General features: G+C 48.9%; 1 pseudogene across 1 annotated transcript in view; it reads right to left on the minus strand.

The window, feature by feature from the left end:
• Positions 1–1711: 1711 nt before the first annotated feature.
• Positions 1712–12423, minus strand: part of LOC146356737 (uncharacterized) — a 33177-nt pseudogene continuing 22465 nt past the window's right edge. The window contains exons 7-8 of the transcript XR_014787127.1: positions 4401–4848; positions 1712–2130 (exon numbers count right to left, since the gene is read on the minus strand). The product of XR_014787127.1 is annotated as an uncharacterized LOC146356737 (transcript). The remainder of the gene's footprint in view (positions 2131–4400; positions 4849–12423) is intronic.

Raw genomic sequence — 12423 nt, forward strand, 5'->3', positions numbered from 1 at the left:
AGAGGATTTTACACACCACGCACTTTGCTACTGGCCTGGGCACCCGGACGGTCAACGGTATGCGTCAGAAACCGCAGTAGCCACTCGCACAATCATCAATCTCTCCACTGCATCCATCTGTCCCTGCCACCCACTTTTCCCACTGTTTACCAGAGCGGAAAGCGGCTTCCCCAGCTTCCTCAGCTTCCTACTGAGTACTGGCGTGCTGGGTACTGGCGCCCACTCGGGGGTGTGATCAGGCCCCCCTTCTACCCGCAAGGAGTAGGTTCTTTTGTATACGTGTACCACCAACACTGGCCTTCTTCATGAGGCGGGGCCCTCTTTTTTTCTGCCCAGTGGCCTTTCTCCCTAAAGGCGGGGCCCTCTTTTTCCCATATACTTGCCTTTCTCCTGAAGGCTTCCAATGTGGGTTTCAACGCAATTGCAGCTGCGATACAGGCAGGGCTCAAGTTCCTTCCTCCGCTTCCCAAGGTTCTCTTGCTGCTTGCTGCCGTTTGGGCGATCCCGGTGCAGGCCTTCTCCCATTCACTCGACAAAAAGGTCGGTGGCGCCAAGAAAGGGAGGCATGCGCCGAGCTCGTCTTCCCGGTGTGGCGATCAAGAGCAGGCAACTGCCACCTGTCTGGCTCAGAGCCTGCCGCATCCGAGTCACGGCACCATTTATGTTGCAGAACCCAGAGTCAGAGAGACCACGGAGTGAAGGAAAAAGAGATTCTTTATTTAACGCGCGGGCTTAAGGCTGGAATCATTTCCAAAGAGCCAGGAGCCCCGATTTACATTAGCACATTGCTTTTATAGACATTGTGACACATATGAAACAGCTCCTCCTCCCCCTCCCGCGTGGGGTTGCAGTCCTCAACATTTCTTCTCCTAGCACCATTGTTTATAATACAAGAACTGGGTTATAGGGTAGCTGTGATAAGCAGAGAACAGAAGAGAACAGCAGAGAACAAGATATACAATTGTATGACCTTTGACAAGATAAGGAATTCCTGTGTCTCGTCAGCTTACAACAATATATTCAAGGGAGAAAGAGCTCAGCAAGAACATGAAGCATGAGACTGCATGAGGCTACTTAGTCTGACCCCCGATATGGCTGCTACATTCTACGGCCAACCTTGGTGAAGATTTGAACGAGAGGTAGAGCTGTGTGTCATCCGCATACTGATGACACCGCACCCCAAACCTCCTGATGATAGCCCCCAGCGGCTTCACATAGATGTTAAATAGCATCGGGGAGAGGATGGAACCCTGTGGCACCCCACAAGTGAGCGGCCATGGGTCCGAAACCTCCTCTCCCAGTGCTACCCTCTGGTACCTGCCGGAGAGGAAGGACCGGAACCACCGCAATACGGTGTCTCCAATGCCCAACCCCTCCAGGTGGTCCATTTCTCTCTCACATACACAGATGGACACACACTCAATTACCTTTCTTGCTCTTCAGGTAGAGGAAGAGTCCCACGGCCACAAAGACCATGCCCAGCACAGCCCCCACGGCCCCCGTCCACACTTTGCTCCTGGCAGAGTCTGACGTCCATGTCTGTGTGGAAGGAGAAGCATCCTGTTCCCACAGTGGCCAACCAGAGGCCCCAGTGGGGAGCCCACAAGCAGGACAGGAGCGCAACAGAGTGATATCTAGTAATATCAGCTAGAGTGATATTCAGGCACCATGACTATATATGATCACCAACAAGGCACAGCTCAAAACTCATAGCTCTCACCACGAACACCCTTGAGAACAGACCAGAGTGTGGGGGCCTTTCTGCATCCTGACCAGCTCAGGGTTGACACAGGAATGGGAAATTCCCACCCGTTTTGCAGGAAAAGTGGGAGGGAGGGGGGCTCATACCCCACTGCACGGTGATGGGCGTCTCCAGGCTGGCGTGCTCCACCTGGCAGGTGTAGACGTCTCCCCGCTCAGGTGTCGTCTCCAGCATCACCTGCGTCTGGTACGTCTAGTCTCCGTTCCGGAGCTCCTCCCCATAGCTGACCCCTTCCTTCTCCTCCTGCCCGTTCTTCAGCCACTTGATCTCAATCTCCAGGGGGTAAAATCCTGTCATGGTGCAAAGCAGCAGGGTGTGGGGGGAGGTGGGGTCTTCCTTGGTGGGGGAGATGGTGACTGTGGGGGAAGCTGGAAGGAAAGAAGAAGGACGTTTGTGAGCAACACAGAGAAACCAAGACAGAACAGGATTTGCAGTGCTCAGATTCAAAATGGGTTAAGTTGGGGGAGCAGCCCCATTGCTTTTTATGATTACACCCCAGCGACTGGTTTTTGGGATGCTCCTGAGGGGCCATGAGGGCTAAAACAAGTGGGATGTGCAAGGAAGTCTGCTGAGGTTTTTCCTCTTCCCTCCCCATCCTTTTCTCTGTTTTTCCTTTTGTGTCATGTCTCTCTAGATTGTAAGCCTCTGGGCAGGGCAGCTTTGTTTTCGGATCATTTGTAAGCTGCTCTGAGAACCTTTTCATATATCGATTCCCATGATCTTAGAATATTTGCCCTGCACTGCAATCTTATCCATTTCGACTCAGAAGTAAGCCCCACTGAGTTCAAAGGGGCTTCCTCCCAGGTAAGTGGGCACAGGATTGACACTCTGGTCTGGTATTTTTTACCCATCTTCTATTATCTTTAGCTATATGTGTGTCTTTTGAAATACTGTGACATCTGCTTTTTCTTTAACCTTGAAGACAAGACTTTTTGAAAATAACTTGAATTACTTGAGAAATGGACTCATTTCATAGAACTGAAGGATAAAGAGCCAAGGAACGGCTTCAAAGGATACGGCATTTTGCATCCAAGGCAGAATTCGCCCCTTTTGCTCATTTCCAAGATTGGGAACCCTATGACACATGTTGGCACTTTTGGTTTCATTTGTGAAGAGACATTCCAGAATGGATATTCATTCTTATAAAGACCTTTCACTACTGTCTTGAGTCGCTAAGTTTGGTGTCCCTGTTCAGAGGGGATATTTAGGTGTGATTTCTTTTTTAGTTGCATTTAGTGTTGTTGTCATTTCTGCATTTGTGTCAATATTTGTATTTCTTTTAATAGGAAAGAAATAATTTTCTGTCTTCTTTGGCCGTATTTCAGTCATTAACAGTGCAATCCAATGCATGCCTACTCATAGTTATGTCCCACTGTGTCCGATGGGGCCACTCCCAGGAAAGTGGGTACTGGATTGCTGCCTAAATGTTGAAACTGGAAAATAAAAAGGCAAAAGCATAGCTGAGGATATAATCCCAATTTATTTGGAATAAGGAAAAATCCTCCAAGGATAAAGTAGACAATATTGCAGGAGGGATGATGAAAGGGTGAGGTGCAATCCTAGCATGTTTAGGCAGAAAAAAGTTGTACAACATCCAGCATTCCAAAAAAAAAAAAAGGAAATAAATAATCTCTTACTTGATTGTATTTCAGTCATTAACAGTGCCATCAAATGCATGTCTACTGAGAAGCTAGTCCCAGTGTGTTCAGTGGGGAATACTCCCAGGAAAGTGGGTACAGGATTGCTGCCTAAATATCAATAATACCACAGTCCGTCTTTCTCTTCCAGAGTTTACCTATAAAACTGTAAGATAAATAGACAAAAGAATGGCAGAGAATATCACCCTGATTCGCTTAGAAAAAGGGAGAACCTCCACGGATACAGTAGACAATACTGCAGGATAGAAGATGAAAATGTGGGGTGGAATCCAGGCATGTTTAGAAAGGAAGAAGGCCTGCAGCTCCGAGCACTCCCAAACCTGCCACGCTGCAGGGCTTTCTTCCTGCCCAGATAGGCCTAGGATTGCATCCTGGATGTACTGAAGGTGCTGTGTTTTGCTGTGAGGAGTGCCTGGGCGGGGTTCTTGAGTGGGTGAACTACGGGGGCTCACATGCTACATCCCATGCATGTGCAGCGTGCGTAGACAGACCCTTGTTTGGCTGCTCACCTGTCAGGCTCAAGATGTGTTCCATCTGTGCACACGCGGCTCATGTGTCAAGGAGTGCACCGCTCGCCCTACTGGGATGTCTTGAGGATAATCAGCATCACTGTTGTCGCGGAATGTGTTTTTGTGCCTGAGGGCAGCCTCTTTTTCTGGCGAATTCATGTAGTATTAGATATACTTTCATGCATTGGAGGGAAATATTGTTTATTAAGCCCTTTTCTAGCACCTGGAGCCTTTGTAGGAGGTACTGGAGGAAAGAGACGCCGTTGCCCCATTGTTATTATTCTGATGTTACGAGGGCTGTTATTCACGGCTGCTGCTGTCGGGACTGAGTGCGTGGGGTGGGGGGAGATTGGGTTGCAGTTCCAAAGGGAACCCACAGGGGGCTCTGGGGCGGGGCTGGGAGAAGGGGGTCCCCTGCCCCTCCATCCGTCCTGCTGCTCCCCGTCCCTCCCCGCTCCAGGACAGACTCACTTCTCCTGCCGATCATGCGCCTGACCTCTGCCGTCTGGTAGTTGCGCCGGCAGAAGCTCTCCGCGGCAGCCCTCCTGTGCTGCACGTAGCCCTTCTGGCTGATCCATCCCTCGGCGTTGGGCTCCCCCAGCGGTGTGAGGGCCTCGAAGTCCCCGCGGTCGCTGTCGAAGCGGACGATGTCCTGCCGGTCGTGGACATACCTGAGAAGGAGGCGCACCTGCGCCTGCCGCCCCGTCCCGTGGCTGAAGCGGCACTCGGACTTCCACTGGACCAGGAACTGGGGGGGCTGCAGGGGGAGAAAGGGCCCCCGAGATAGTGAGGAAAAGTGGGGTGGGGAGGGCCGCCGCCTCCCTCCCTCCCTCCGCACCACGGGGTAGACCCTGAGTTGGGTTTGCACAGTGTGTTCCTCCCTTGGCCAGGCCGTGCCCAGCTCCGGCCGCTCTGGCACCTTCAGCGGGACCAGGCTCCCAGGATTCATTTTAAAATTTCAAGTCACTAGCCCTCACTGAGCCACAGAAAAAAGGGAGAAATGGACAGATGAGCCTCCAAGCCCCCCCCCGGGGGGTCCGTCATATTGCCCCCTCCCCACCTACCCAGCTTCAAATCATTTTAGCCAATCCCTTTCAGGGAAAGAAGCCTGCACCCACCTTTCAGCGCCTTCAGTCAAAAAGAATGAACATGGCACACGCCTTGCAGGTCGCCACCACTGGAGAGTCTTGTCCTTCCATGGCCTCTTTTCCCTTTTTATGTCTAACTTTCTGGTTGTTCTAGACTAGCCTGCTCCTCCACTCACTAGAGGATAAAAGCAGAGTCCCACTGGTGTGGAAGTGTGTGTTACAAGACAAATAATTTTAAAAAGAAATGTTAGGGGCCTCCCCCTTGACCTCCCCTGCCGAACTCCCCTGGCCAACTCCTGTTTGCTCCCCCTGTGCGCTCCCTCTGGTCGCTCGCTCTCTGGGATCTTGCTTTCTTCTGTAGTCCCTGGACCAGCTGGAGCAGCTTCCTCTGCTCTGCTCTGCTCTGCTCAGCTAGGAGGTGGGAAACCATGACTGCATCGCCCCTAAAAGTCCTGATGCCCAAACTTATTCCTGGCAGTTCCCCAAATTTTCTCCGCACCAGCAGCTAGACCCAGCTAGGACACCCCTCATCTCCCTCCATATTGTCAGAACAATGTTTTTGGAACTACAGCTACTCTTAACTTTGTGTGATTACATTCATATTCCACCTTTTCTCCTGGAACTAAAGATGGTGTACAAATCCTCCCCCCCCACCCCCATTTTTATCCTCACAACAATCCTGTGAGGTAGGCTAGGTTGAGAGGTTGTCATTGGGCCAAGGGGATCCCAGGAGCTTCATGGGGAAGCTGGAATTTGGATCTGACATCTGAGTAGTGTGTGACAGTGTGTGCATTGGGAGGCGGGGGCACACAGAGCACAGCTGGGGGGGATTCTCTGGTTCCCCTCAGGCAGCAAAATGTCTTGGGCGGCCCTGGGCACATCCCTGCAATTCCCAGTTTGAGTAGACCTTATTTCACGTTTTCTTCTCCGGGAGAACAGAAGGGAAAGATGCCCAGAACATTGCCATCACTGGGAACAGGGTGTGCGCCCCCTCCACACAAAAAAATAAGGTAGCAGCGAAAGGAAGAGTGTCGTCGTCTGTCCGTCCCTGCCCAGGTCCGCTTTTATGTGGGAAAAAAATCACTCATGTTTTGTTTGTGAACTTTGAAAAGTCCACGGAGGAAGAAGCTTCTGCCTGCAGTTCAGCGCTTGATAGAGACTTAGGAGGGGCTGGAGGGGCTGCCAGTGAAGCGGGCGGACCTGAGCCCTGTCTCATAATTTATTTATTTATTTATTTATATTTATTTATTTATTATTTATCTCATAAGAGGCGTTTTGGCTGATGGTCCCAACCAGCCCCAGCAGTGGACTACACTGCAGGGCTGCCCTACGCCCTTCTTTCATGGCCAAGGCCCCTCCATTCTGGAAAATGTATAATACCACTGGTCTGCACTGCAGGGTTGTCCCACACAACTCTCTCCCCCAACCTGCAGGGTAGGAAAACAGCACTGGACAACACTGCAGGGTTGTTGTAAGTTGCTCCCTCAGCCTAACCCCAATCTGCAATCTGGACGTAACACAGCACCTCAAGAAAATGTCTTGGGCCGGCCCTGCCATCACCCCGTCCCACTCAGGGGAGGGGGCCGTGGAGTGGGGAGGGGGTGTAAAAATCCCCTTCCCAGGAACACCGCCAGCAAATCCTGCGGGGGGGTCCCCTCCTCAGCCTTCACCACCAGGAATCAATGCCACACGGTGTCGTATGTTACTGAAACAAGAGCTGTTGATGTGTGTGCAGTGCTTCACCCACTGTGTTCTGAAATGTGGGCCCAGCGCTTTGCTTGAACACAACAGGCGCGCACACACAGACACACCAGAGCAAAAGGGAAGTGAATACAGAACTACTCAGAAGCAAGGGGTTTATATTCCAAGCAGAGTTCCAGAATGGGAAGGGAAGGAATACAGGAACTGAGAAGGGCGGGTGGGGGGAGAGCCAAGGACAAGGAAAGGGAAATACTTTTTCTATATATGTTTGTGTCTTTTAAGAAAGGATCTAGTCAGAACACTACGAAGAAATAGTTGACTTAGAACAGGATGGCGGCGGGGGGGGGGGGGAGAATGAGGGCCAAAGAATATGGCCAGGCAAGGAAAAACCCAACTATTTCAAAATTTCTTGCTTTTTAAATAAAGAATCAAGGCAGACAGAGAAAACAAATAGATGGTTGAATAATTCAGAAAGGCGGGGGGGGGGGAGACAAACAACAAGCCAAGAGGTACTAAAGGTTTTTGGTTTTTAAAGAAATATTCTAGAAGAAAGCGAGGGAAGAGCTGGGTTGGAAAGGGTCCAACAACCCCCCGCCAGATGTAGCCAAAGAACTACAAAGCTCCAGATTTCTCTCTCTCTCCCCCTCTCTCTCTCCCCCTCTCGCTCTCAATGAGCAAACGCAGGCTTTTTTCTCCAATATACCCAGTATTCCCCTCGCTCCTCCACCTCTCTCACTGACTGGAGAATGCTGGGATCCATTCAGCCCTAATTTGGCAACTAGAGTTGCCGTTCGCCAAAGCTCCTTCCCTCCCCCTCCTCTCCCCCTCCCTGTTCTTTCTCAAGTTCATACATTTTGGAGACAGGCATTCTGGGCTTCAGAAGGCATCAAAGAGCTCTGAATCTCTGAAGTGGACTGAGGTGCCTCAGCAATGAGTCGCTTAGCTTCGGGGTGCCTCAGTGCTGTTCTGATCTGCTTCGGATCACACCGAGGAACCTCCAAAGCAGCCCGCTTCACTTCGGGATTCGGGATTCGGACCAAAGTGGTGCACAGCCCTAGTACAAATCAGTATAGCAGCATTTTTGACAGGTTACCAGGAGGGCATGGGAGGAAGGAGTTTAGCAGGAGATAACCCCATCTCTCCTGCCACAAGTCCTGGGGGTTGAGGCGCAAAGCAGGTTGCACCTTTGTTCATTTCCCCCCGCAGTCCCACCCCCAATACCTCCTGATGAGTCACGGTTAAAATATTTGAATTTTGTGCATTTAAACTGAATTCCCACTCTAATTTTCTAGGGATGGGTGAGGAGAGGATGAGGTGATAGAGTCGTCCTGATGTGTAGAATGGACTGTACCACTTTAGCTGGTGGGTCACCTTTTTTTTTTAAGCTACCCTTAAATTGAAGGTATATTATTGGAACATATAGTTAATACAAAAGGCTCAGTTTCAGAAATTTAGTCACAAATCATCGCAATAGATACTTGTTCAAAAAGAACATGATTGACAGAAAGGGAGGTGTAAAACTAGATGTGAAAAATAATTATCTCTGCACAGAAATGCAGGAGGATGAGCTTGGTAGCCCCATCAAGAGCATCAGGGTTAAAATAAATGCAGCAAAGAATAAAAGGAACATGGTGGTTGGAGTCTACTACCGGCCACCCAATCAAGGAGAAGACGAGGATGAAACTTTTGAAAAGCAAATAGCCGATGTTTCAAGGAAGCATGATGTAGTAGCAATGGGGGACTTCAATTTCCCCAACATTTGTTGGGAGACAAATTCTGCAAAACATGGCCCCTCCAGGAAGCTCCTACAGAAAGTAGAGGAAGGAACTAGTGGATTGGCTCTCCTTGACTTGATCCTAACCAACAGAGATGACTTAGTGGGTAAAGTAGCAGTTACAGGAACTTTGGGGGAAAGTGACCATGCTATACTTGAGTTCTTGGTTCTAAAGGAAGCAAAAGCTGAGTGTAGCCAAACGCATACCCTGGATTTTAGGAAAGCTGATTTTAATAAACTCAGAACGTTTATTTCAAGATGAGCCTGGACAGCCATCTGTCAGGGATGCTCTGACTTGGATTCCTGCATTGAGCAGGGGGTTGGACTCGATGGCCTTGTAGGCCCCTTCCAACCCTACTATTCTATGATTCTATGATTCTATGAAAACAAGAGAAGTAAGATCCCATGGCAAGCGACTGTAGTGAGAAAGGGAGTCCAAGATGGGTTGTTGTTGTTGTTGTTCAGTCATTCAGTCATGTCCGACTCTTCGTGACCCCATGGAACACAGCACGCCAGGCCTTCCTGTCCTGCGCTCTCTCCCAGAGTGTGCTCAAGTCCATATTCATTGCATCAGTGATGCTATCTACCATCTCATCCTCTGCCATCCCTTTCTCCTTTTGCCTTCAGTTTTTCCCAGCATCACAATCTTTTCCAGTGAGTTTTCTCTTCGCATTTTTGTTCAGTCATTGTGTCCGACTCTTCATGACCCCATGGACCATAGCACGCCAGGCCTTCCTGTCCTGCGCTCTCTCCCGGAGCGTGCTCAAGTCCATATTCATTGCATTGGTGATGCTATCTAGCCATCTCATCCTCTGCCGTCCCCTTCTCCTTTTGCCTTCAATCTTTCCCAGCATCAGGGTCTTTTCCAGGGAGTTTTCTCTTCTCATTAGGTGGCCAAAATATTTGAGCTTCAGCTTCAGTCTGTGTCCTTCCAATGAGCACTCAGGGTTGATTTCCTTCAGGATTGACTGATCTGACCTCCTTGCAGTCCAGGGGACTCGTAAGAGTCTTCTCCAGCACCACAGTTCGAAAGCATCCATTCTTTGGCGCTCAGCCTTCCTTATAGTCCAGCTCTCACAGCCATATGTTGCTACTGGGAAAACCATAGCTTTGATTATATGAATCTTTTCTAAAGGCACAATTACAAACAATTCCAACAAGAAAAAAAGGTGGAAGACAACAGAAAAAGCCTATGTGGCTTCACAAAAAGCTTGTTGGGGCCAAACTAGAGTTTGGACATCTGCCCGGCTCCCTGGCTGTTCAAGGAGCTCTTGGCTGATGCCAGGGCAGGTGATGAGTGTGGGCCAAAGAGCATCTCCTGCACTTCTGGTGAGCTTTTCTCCAGAGGATGCTGCCAAGAGGGGAGCCTGCAGGGAGGCAGGCTATGGGAGACCCTGGTTCGGTCCACTCTGACATACACCCCATCCCTCCAGCCCCTTGTGTTAATCTGGTGCTAAAAAGGGTTAGCAAAGAGTAGAAGTTGGCTACCCCTTCATGGATCACTGCCTTGTTGTAGTGAAGGGGCTTGCATAACTCAGTGAAGCCATAAGCTATGCCGTGCAGGGCCACCCAAGACGGACAGGTCATGGCAGAGACTTCTGACAAAATGTGGTCCACTGGAGAAGGAAATGGCAACCCACTCAGTATTCTTGCCAAGAAAACCCCATGGAACGTATCACAAGGCTAAAAGAGATGACGCCGGAAGATGAGCCCCTCAGGTCAGAAGGTGTCCAATATACTACTGGGGAAGAGCAGAGGGAATTTCCAAGTAGCGCCAGAAAGAGTGAAGCGGCTGGGCCAAAGCCGAAAGGACACTCAGCTGTGGATGTGTCTGGTGGTGAAAAGAAAATCTGATGCTGTAAAGAACAATATTGTCTAGGAACCTGGAACGTAAGATCAATGAATCAAGGTAAGCTGGAGGTGGTCAAACATGAGATAGCAAGACTGAACATCGACATCTTGGGAATCAGCGAACTCAAATGGACAGGCATGGGCGAATTTAATTCAGGTGACCATCATATCTACTACTGTGGGCAAGAATCCCTTAGAAGAAATGGAGTAGCACTCATAGTCAACAAAAGGGTGGGAAAAGCAGTACTGGGGTACGATCTCAAAAACGATAGAATGATCTCAGTACGAATCCAAGGCAAACCATTCAACATCACAGTCATTCATGTCTATGCCCCAACCACTGAGGCCGAAGAAGCTGAGGTTGATCGGTTCTATGAAGACCTACAACAACTTCTAGAACTAACACCAACAAAAGATGTCCTCTTCATCATAGGGGATTGGAATGCTAAAGTAGGAAGTCAAGAAATCACCGGGATAACAGGAAGGCATGGCCTTGTTGTACAAAATGAAGCAGAACAAAAGCTAATAGAGTTTTGCCAAGAGAACACGCTGATCATAGCAAACACTCTTTTCCAACAGCACAAGAGGCGACTCTACACATGGACATCACCAGATGGTCAATATCGAAATCAGATTGATTATGTCCTTTGCAGCCAAAGATGGAGAAGCTCCATACAGTCAGTAAAAACAAGACCTGGAGCTGACTGTGGCTCAGATCATGAGCTTCTTGTTGCACAATTTCGGCTGAAATTGAAGAACGTAGGGAAAACCACTAAACCATTCAGGTATGACCTCAATCATATCCCTTATGAATATACAGTGGAGGTGAGGAATAGATTCAAGGTATTAGACCAGCAACTCCATCCCAAAGAAACAGAAATGCAAGAAAGCCAAGTGGCTGTCTGATGAGGCTTTCCAAGTAGCTGAGGAAAGAAGGGAAGCGAAAAGCAAAGGAGAAAGGGGAAGATATATCCAACTGAACGCAGAGTTCCAGAGAATAGCAAGGAGAGACAAGAAGGCCTTCTTAAATGAACAATGCAAAGAAATCGAGGAAAACAACAGAATGGGAAAGACTAGAGATCTCTTCAAGAAAATCGGAGATCTCAAGGGAACGTTTTGTGCAAAGACGGGCATGATAAAGGACAAAGAAGGCAGGGACCTAACAGAAGCAGATGAGATTAAGAAGAGGTGGCAAGAATACACAGAAGAACGATACAGGAAAGATCTGAATGTCCCTGATAGCCATGATAGTGCGGTCACTGAACTTGAGCCGGACATCCTCGAGAGTGAAGTCAAGTGGGCCTTAGGAAGCATTACTAACAACAAAGCTAGCGGAGATGACAGTCTTCCAGCTGAGCTATTTAAAATCCTAAAAGATGATGCTGTTAAAGTGCTGCATTCAATATGCCAACAAATTTGGAACACTCAACAATGGCTGCAAGACTAGAAAAGGTCAGTTTACATTCCAATTCCAAAGAAGGGCAACGCCAAAGAGTGTTCAAACTACCGCACCATTGCGCTCATTTCACATGCCAGCAAGGTGATGCTCAAAATCCTACAAGCTAGGCTTCAGCAGTATGCGAACCGAGAACTACCGGAAGTACAAGCTGGGTTTCGAAGAGGCAGAGGAACTAGAGATCAAATCGCCAACATTCGCTGCATCATGGAGAAAGCAAGAGAATTCCAGAAAAACGTCTAGTTCTGCTTCATTGACTACGCTAAAGCCTTTGATTGTGTGGATCACAACAAACTGTGGCAAATTCTTAAAGTGATGGGAGTACCAAACCACCTTACCTGTCTCCTGAGAAACCTGTACGAGGGTCAAGAAGCAACAGCAAGAACCAGACATGGAACAACTGAGTGGTTCAAAATTGGGAAAGGAGTACGACAAGGCTGCATATTGTCACCCTGCTTATTTAACTTATATGCAGAGTACATCACGAGAAATGCTGGGTTGGATGAATCAGAGGTCGGAATTAAGATTGCCAGGAGAATTATCAACAACCTCCGATATGCAGATGATACCACCCTAATGGCAGAAAGTGAAGAGGATCTCAAGAGCCTCTTGTTGAGGGTGAAA

Source organism: Heloderma suspectum, chromosome 2, assembly GCF_057233095.1.
Source record: "Heloderma suspectum isolate Gila_16-S chromosome 2, 16-S_ref, whole genome shotgun sequence".
NCBI classification, from domain to species: domain Eukaryota; kingdom Metazoa; phylum Chordata; class Lepidosauria; order Squamata; family Helodermatidae; genus Heloderma; species Heloderma suspectum.